Source organism: Stegastes partitus, unplaced genomic scaffold (genome assembly GCF_000690725.1).
Source record: "Stegastes partitus isolate 25-593 unplaced genomic scaffold, Stegastes_partitus-1.0.2 Scaffold326, whole genome shotgun sequence".
Taxonomy (NCBI): domain Eukaryota; kingdom Metazoa; phylum Chordata; class Actinopteri; family Pomacentridae; genus Stegastes; species Stegastes partitus.
This window is the reverse complement of record NW_007578057.1, coordinates 162,678-171,047: the sequence shown is the minus strand read 5'-3', so window position 1 is coordinate 171,047 and position 8,370 is coordinate 162,678. Positions and strand designations below refer to the sequence as shown.

Sequence of the window (8,370 nt, the reverse complement as noted above, 5' to 3'; positions counted from 1 at the left end):
GCCAGGACGATTATTACCAATGAGGTAGTAAACAAGGTAAACGTAAGGTGAGCTTCTTCTAACAAGCTTATCTGGAGGCCACAAAGATCACGACACGGCTCATAAGCTGCAGAATGGCCCACCAGTGAGTACGAGCTCGGCTTTTAAGCCCCTTGTTGATTCCTGAGTGACCACACGTGCACCTGAACGCTGACACGCTGCTTCTCAGGGTCGTAACCTGGAAATAGGACACGCAACACCTAGCTACACACAAACAGCACTGACAGCTGTGACACCTCCTCCCATGGGAACGATTTCTGCTGCTGATTTTCTAATATTCTACATCAGTCTTGAATTAGTCGAGGTTACACTCGCTTTCACCAAGAATCTGTTGTAAACCTGCAGCTTAAATAAACGTCTATCAGTGTGAAGGCTCGCACCAGCGGGCAGACAACAGGAGTCAGCAGGTGCCTGTAAAATGACTGACAGAGCTGTAACACGAGGAGACGAATCGATCTACGTACGACCGACAGCAGTCTGTAGAAATACTGTATGACAAGAAATGGAATTTACAAACGCATGCAAACCAGGAACCGCATTGTGGACGATCTTCAGCATGTTTTATGGCAACTGCAGCCCCTCACCAGCTGACCCGATCAAAGCTTTGGTCACAAATAACTAAGAACATTTAGGATACTTGTACTTAACTCCACTTCACTGTATTTCAGAGGGAGTTTCTAGATTTCCTGCTCTTCTCCATACGTCTGACAGCTTTAAATGCTTTTAAGACGTACATTTTAAACAACGGATTATATAATAATAGTAATAATAGTACATTTTATTTATAAAGCGCTTTTCCGAAGATGCTGCACAGTGAATAAAAACAACGAGAAATAAGAACAACATGCAAAAAAAACAAAAAAAACAGAAGAAAGCAAGAAGCATCGAGTGAATTTAAACACAATCATATATTAAAAGCATTTGTGTTGAGTTTCAGTGAGTGATTTGAAGGTGGACGGGTTCAGGCAGTTATATGACAAGTTTATAAACTACAACACACTGGTAGAGATTAAATGAGTCACATTTCACATGTCAGAGGTCTTAACAGCTTCATCAAATGATTCCCCTCTAAACTTTGAATTGTTTAATTTCAGTAAATATTCAAATGATCCAATATCGGCAAAAATCAAAGACTAGAGGGGAAAAAAATCCAAATTGACAACAGATTAGTGTTTCAGGACTTTGTTTTTTCTCTATTTCTTTGCCGTTATTCATGTTTGTAGCCCTCAGATTGATGTCCTTGCTTATAAAACTGGATATAAAGTAGTTTCAAACCAGCTCCACCAACACCAATATTATAATCACGTCATATAATAATATGTATCAGTCAGAGGAACCAAACCAGGACTTTAATACTTTAACTACATTTTGCTGCTAGTATGTACTTCTACTTAACTTGGATTTTTCATGCAGGACCTTTACTTGTAATGTAGTATTTTTATATTGCTCTATTGGTACCTTTACTTAAGGATCTGACTTTTTATTCCAGAATTGCAAACCTCCACATCAATGTTTGTTCAAGAAACCCTGACCAGCAGGACAAAGCAGCACCGGCCTCTTTAGGCTCTACAACCAACACGTCACTCTGTGTGTGTGTCAGTAACACACACTGATTTATCACTGCACCAAGATGGGAAGGTAAACTACCGCAGATCACCAAAAATAAGATTTTCAGCTGGCACCAAGAGGATCAAAAATGTCCTTTGAAGCTCCACACCATTCAAGTGACAGTTTGGCAAAACGTGAAGAGATACAGACGAAAAAACACGACTAAAGTTGTGGCTCACACGCTGATCAACACCTGATCTTTACAACAATGCAGCTGTGCCATTTTTCCATCTGAGAAACCAGATTGATTTGGATGAAAGATCTAAACTGTCCTCCAATGAATCTGTAGGTAGGACAGGGACCAGCAGATTAAAAAAATTAACAAATAAACAAACAAAAAGATGTATATTGATAGTGAGTAGAGGGAGTTTACATGCATCCAAATATTAGAAACGTGGCAGCTTTTAGAGATCACATGTTGCTCCTGAAACTTGCAAAAACCTTCAAAAAATGCACTGACAGTAGGTAGAGAGAGTTAAAAAAGTAAAAGTGTTCAAGTCCTGCATGCAACACAATAAGATCAATCATCTTCTTCGTGTGAGAATCACAGAAGAGGCTGAGAGACATTTGTTTGTTTGTTTATTTGCTCAATGCTTCCAATGCTGTGAGCTTTCAGTACACGAGGCAGGCAAGTTGTCACCTTCAGCGTCAGATAGAGGTCCGGAAACTTTCTAACTATTTGGGATGAGCGAAAATAGCCACTGGAAAGGACTTGACTAGATTTCCAACGAGGCGTCTTCTCGGTAAGTTCAAGGAATTAAGGGCGCGCAGCAGCGGTGCGTAATGCGCCGAGTGGAGCGAGTCGCTGCAGAGGGAACAGTGGTCCGAGTGGGCGGACCCGACAGCTCACAACTGCTGGCACGGTTCGCTTCAGCACCAAGGACAGAGCAGGAGGCAGCAGCGGCTCCAGATCCCTCACATAAGGAGCGGACACCAAGCCGGAGCCAGTCGTGCGCTCTGATGGACCGGATGGTTGCGGAGCTCGAAAACAAGGTAAATACGTCCCACGCTGAAGTACTCAATGCTCCCAATGCTCAACCAAACTCGATTTTAATCTACTTTGTCATTTCCTCTCGTTTTGTACAGAATTGGAGATCCTGTCCGCTCAGTGGTTCCCGTCACCTTTCTGCGTAAAGAGCACCGCTCTGGACAATGAACCAGCTGTAAGTGACGAAGAAGCGCAACCTTTAGTCCTTAACCATGAATGGTTATAATTTGACCGGTTTCAATGGCACAGGAGGGGCACAAGCTTACCCGTATTCAATAGACGAGCCTCTGTACAAGCAGTACAAACCCCCACCCAAGGACCTCATCCCTTTACCCAAGGGGGTCGTGTATCTGCTCATGGCCGCTCTGGTGGTTGTTGGAGTTGCCTATGCCATTGTTGGACACCTCATCAAGGATCTGGCCATTGACATAGCAGGTAGAGTCTTTTTTTAAATTGTTTTTGTAATGTATTGATTGTAGTTGTTGTTCTAAAGCAGGGTTAAAGTGAGAGAGAAACACAACACATCTGGGTGAATTATTATAATATAATATAATAAGGCAGTACTCAGGGCTGGTCACAGTGCATTTACTGTCTGTTTTTTAAATCATGAGTCTGTTGTTTTAGGTTATCCGTCAGCCAATTCATGTTTATCCATTATTGTTAGTTACCTATTACACATTACCTTTAGCTAACTTCTTAAATTGTCCACTTTTTAAATATTACCTGATGTTATTTCACAATTTATCCAATACATGGACCAGTTCCAGCTGTTTACCGTCACTTTTTAATAACTATTTCATCCATTTACCCATTACATCTGACCAAGTAATGTTTACCTGTTAACTACAGTTAGCTGCCTAGTTGCCCAATTTGTCCTTTGCATTTGGTGGTGTGTTTATATATATATAATTATTATTATTACAAATTACCAATGGCTTCAATTAGCTAGTTATTCACTAATTCATTGAAGCTAACGTTCAAATTGTTCACCTATTGACCTTACCTGGTAGTTCACCGTTTACCCGCCATATAGAACTGTTTAGCAAACTATTTTACCATTTATGTATTTTATTTTTTAAATATATTAACTGTTTATCCATTAGCTACATGTAGCCGTCTAGTAATGCCGTCGTTCATAACTGATGCTTATCGCTCAGTTTTCCAACATCTTTGAACTTCCAATGGCGAATTCATGTTGGTTAATAACTTACAACTTTTAGCTAACTTTTCAAATCTGTTATATCATCAGTTTCTCAGTTCATTTAACCGTTTGACCAGTTTATCATTTAGCTAACTTTTCACCATTTATCAATTAGCTAAGTTTAGCCATCTTCACCATCTGTCCTTTACTTTTACCTTTATACTCTTGATTTGTAACTAACTTTTTAAATTGCCAGCCTACTCTTTCTAATGTTCTTTCTATTGCTTCGTTTATACCCATTTGTGAATTACCAACGGCTAATTCAACCATTTAGTTAGATAGTCATTACTTTTAGCTAACTTTCAAAATTGTTCGTGCAACAATAATAATAGTAATAAACCTTATTCCACCATTTGCTGTCCTCCATTACTTTAACTGTTAAGACTTCTCCGCTGACCCCTGTCTTCCTTGTTTAGATTGTCTACTGGGTCCAGCTGGTGACGAGGACGAAGACAAGGACAACAACCCTCAACTGAGGGGACCCGGCCATCCGCCCCCACATCCATTCGCCCACAATGCCTTCCACGTGTGGGACCAGGACGACGTGGTCATCCCTCTGTCCCCTGACGAAAGCCCCCAGGGCAGCCCACTGCTGCTGGCCGCCATGCCCTACATCCCCTCCTTCTTCCCACACTCGCACAGTCCAACAAGCCACAGCTCGCTGGCCTTCTCCAACAGCCCGGGGCCGGCCAGGGAGACCTCCATCCTGAGGGAGTACTGATCTCAACGAGGACTAAGATGAAGAGAGAAAGGACGGCCTTGACGACGAGCCACAAAGTATTTGAATCCCGGTGTTTGAAGCACACGGTGACTTTGATGTCAAGCAGACACGACTTGTGAGGACCAATGCTGGGGACATGTGGCTGTAACCGGATGGTTGTGATACATGCAGTATATAGAAACCCCCTCCAATGTCCTTATTTATTGCCAACACTGGGAAACCGATTACAAAGACTATCATAGTGTCTCTTACATGTGAAGGGATTTGAGAGCATTAGACCACATGAGTTAAGACTGTGATCTCTCCTGCACGTCATATGAAGAGATGCCGACAAACTACGAAGGGGAGCAAAGACAAGGATGGAGAACAGGAATGAATATTGTCTCTGTGTGCCTGACTTTCAACGAGAAGTTTGACATGTTAAGCGAAACTTAATAAACTACGAGTTAGGACATGTTGTCGTAAGCACTGTAAGGCAAACCTTTTTTTTGTGGATGTAATAAAGTTTTTATAAAACTCAAAACCTAGCAAGACGCTGTTTAAGAGTTCTCAGTGTTTAGTGTGATGTTTGTCCTGGCACCGTGAGATTGTGTCCATCTGTTGTACCATTGTAATCCACCTGTGCAACACAAGATTAGCTGTAAAGTCAGCTCACAGATTTGCAACTTTCTAGGAATTCGGCGCGCCTAATGTGAAAGATATACTTGTTTATTTGTTAACCGGTAATCTATGTTCAGACCAAAAGGTATAGATGTCCAGTTTCTAGGGACTGACATCCACCGAGCCTGTAAACAAGCAGCTGGTCGTCTCCCACACCTCAGTAAAACGTTATTTCAAGAGGGATTAGCATAAGTGGAAGACTTAACGGAGTTCCAGCAATTCAACATGTACGTACACAAGACGCCTTAATCCCGGAGCCTTTATCACAGGTGTCACGCAGTCATGGATTCCCCCTCCTGTCTGGAAAACCTAATAATGCGTCTTATAGCACAAAAGCATATGAGGAATGGTGGGAAAGTTCATTTCTCATTCCGATACCAGCATAAGGCGAGGGGAATATTTGAAATCACAGCTTATTTTGCAGCCGTGGCTTTCGATGCTGCTTCAATCAATTCAAAATTTAAAGCTCCAATAGGCCTTAAGAATGATTTGAAATGCAGACCTACGAAATCCAAAATAGTCTGTTTGCCTTTAGTGTTTTTGTTTCCCCCAGAGAGTTGGAAGTGAAAAGATTATCGGAACACTGGGTCCAAGAAACTATTTCGGTCACATGGTTCCTCCAGCAAGAGCTTAGCGAGTTAATTCGAGCGCTGAGCTTTCTTTGAACTTTGGTCTGGAGCTGTGTGAAATGAAGAAAAGGGCACTTTCACTGGATATGTGATGAGCTGTATTCAATGTTCAGATATTAGGAACAAAAAAAACCCCGCTGTCACTAAATATTAGTCCAGAGATGTCTTTATACCTAAATGGACGGGACATGCAAAGACAAGGTCAGCGGTAGTCTTTGGAAGTGATCCCAAAGACGACTGACGACTGACCATGTCTTTAACCGACCTTGAAATGAACACAATCAAATATCAACAACATACATTTATATCTGCCATCTGTGGGTTTTTCCATGTTGACGTCCAAAGTGTTGACATTGCAGATACGTATGGGTCAACATAACGGGTCGACTAAGGATACTTGGATTGTGAACCCTTTAGAAGCTTCCATACGTCTGCATAAACAAGACCTAAAACCTCATGAAACTTAAAGCGTGCTAAATTTAGATAAAGAAGAACCCAGTTAGTGCAAATATTACGCTTGTTTATGTAAATCTTTGAGTGGTCAGGGGATGTATACCTGTAGGGTTGCACTTCAGTGGAAGGTGAAAGTAGAGTCTGGTGGTTTAAATCAGTGAGATTGGAGTCAGGTGTGAGTGGGCGCCATGTTTTCCTTAAAGAACAGGGATCTACCGGAGTCTGATCTTCACACTATGTTTGTAGAAGTATATCCTGTTTAGTATATAAAACAAAAGAGATTTGTGAAGATCTCATCAGGCTGGAAAAGGTTCGAAAATCATCCCTAAAGAGTCGGAACTCCTCCCCAGGCGTGGTCGGCCACCAGTCATTCTCCTCACTAAATAAATAATCAGATTTTTAGCCCGTTTGCTTGACTGGGTTCTTGTAATCTACTGTTAGAACGTGCGTGAGTATGTTTTAGGGTGTGTTTATGAAGAAATACAGAATATTCCAAAGGGTTCACAGACTTCCAAACACCAGAATGAAACCAGTTTTTGCAAGTCTTTTTCAAAGCCTGTGTTTTGCTGATCGAACCATTTAGTAAATACATTTATAAAGGCTTCACAGCAAGCGAGGGGTACCCGATGGTTTTGGCTGTTTTAAATATTTTGATAATAATGATGTTCAGCACCAACGAGGATACTTCAAAAAAGTTTTTGGTCTCATAGAAACAAGCAGCGCAACTCCCATTTTGGGGCATGACCGTTTACTACAAAGTCTAATAACACTGTAAAAAAAACAACAACAAAAAAACCTTCAAATGATCAAAGCAATCAAAGAAAAAAGGAGAGGAACGCTCTGAGCCGGTTGCTCCACGACAACGTGTTCGTCCACAGTTCAAGTGGCAGAAACGGCAAAATGTGGTTTTGACTTGTTGCCCCGTGAAGCTAACTAACCCAACCTGGCACCATCTGACTTCTGTTTCCCAAACTGATTTCTCACTTGATTGGTCACCATTTTCAGAGTAATGTTGACGTCATGCATGCTGTCTAGGAGTACCTGGAGGCTCAAGATGTGACCTTCTTTAGCCAAGGGATAGCGAAGCTTAAACATTAGTGGACCAAGTGCATTCAAGTTAAAGGATACTGTGTTGAAAAAATAATACAATCTTGGTAGCACCTGACTCGTAACTTTGGACTAATCCAAAAATAAGCAAAGAGATGGAACGTGAGTGGAGCAGAGGACTATGACAAACTACTACTGTCTTGTAACAGCACACCTATGTTGCTCAAAGCGCCATTGATGAGCCACAACTTCAAGCATGAATTTAGTTATTAACAGGTGAGTTATGGGGAAACTCACCCCCTGTATAGTTGTCATCAGGTGGAAACCAGGCTGTAAATAAGTTTATTTCTGCTGTAAAGTTGGACATTTAAACATGAGCATCTGTGGGGACTGACACGCTTCCGGAGCAGACTCAAGTGGACATTTGAAGAACTGCAGTGTTTGGCAATTCTGCATTGTCTTTATTTTTCACGCTATACGAGATGTGTCAGAAAAGTTCCAGGACTGGTGTCACAGAAGATAGATTTCAAACCCAAACTACAAACTACGAGTTTTCCCCTCCAGACGATCAACCAGCACAAAGAGATTCTGCGACGTTTGCTTAATGCCCTGAGCATCCCACAGGTCCTGGCTGAGAAGAACATCTCCGTGCTGGAGCAACCTCCCTACCTGGCTCTGTGGGGTTGTTTCCTCTTCCCCAAGCTCAAGGGGGTCATCAAGGGGACCCGTTTAGAAGACGTGGACGACATCAAGATGGCTGTGACGACAGAGCTGAGGAGGATCCTGGATGAATCCTTCCAGGAGTGCATGACGGCGTGAAGAGAAGGCTGGAGAAGTGCGTTAGACTCCAGGGGGATTACTTGGAAGGGGGAAACTTGTACTTTGGATTTGAAATATATCTTTTGTGACACCAGTCCTGGAAGTTTTCTGACACACCTCGTAAGGTTGCTGCTTCATTGTATGGCCATGAATGGACAAAAGTAAAATGTACTAAATAGAAAAAGATAAACAAGTCAGACTGTAC

The 8,370-nt window shown here is 41.9% G+C and overlaps 1 protein-coding gene across 1 annotated transcript in view; it reads left to right on the top strand.

Moving 5' to 3' along the window:
- The window catches only part of LOC103358695 (glutaryl-CoA dehydrogenase, mitochondrial-like), a 10,994-nt gene extending 10,216 nt beyond the window's left edge, over window positions 1–778 (top strand). Inside the window, exon 11 of the mRNA XM_008283759.1 lies at window positions 768–778. The gene's annotated coding sequence lies outside the window, so the exon portion shown is untranslated. The remainder of the gene's footprint in view (window positions 1–767) is intronic.
- The last annotated feature ends 7,592 nt before the right edge of the window (window positions 779–8,370 follow it).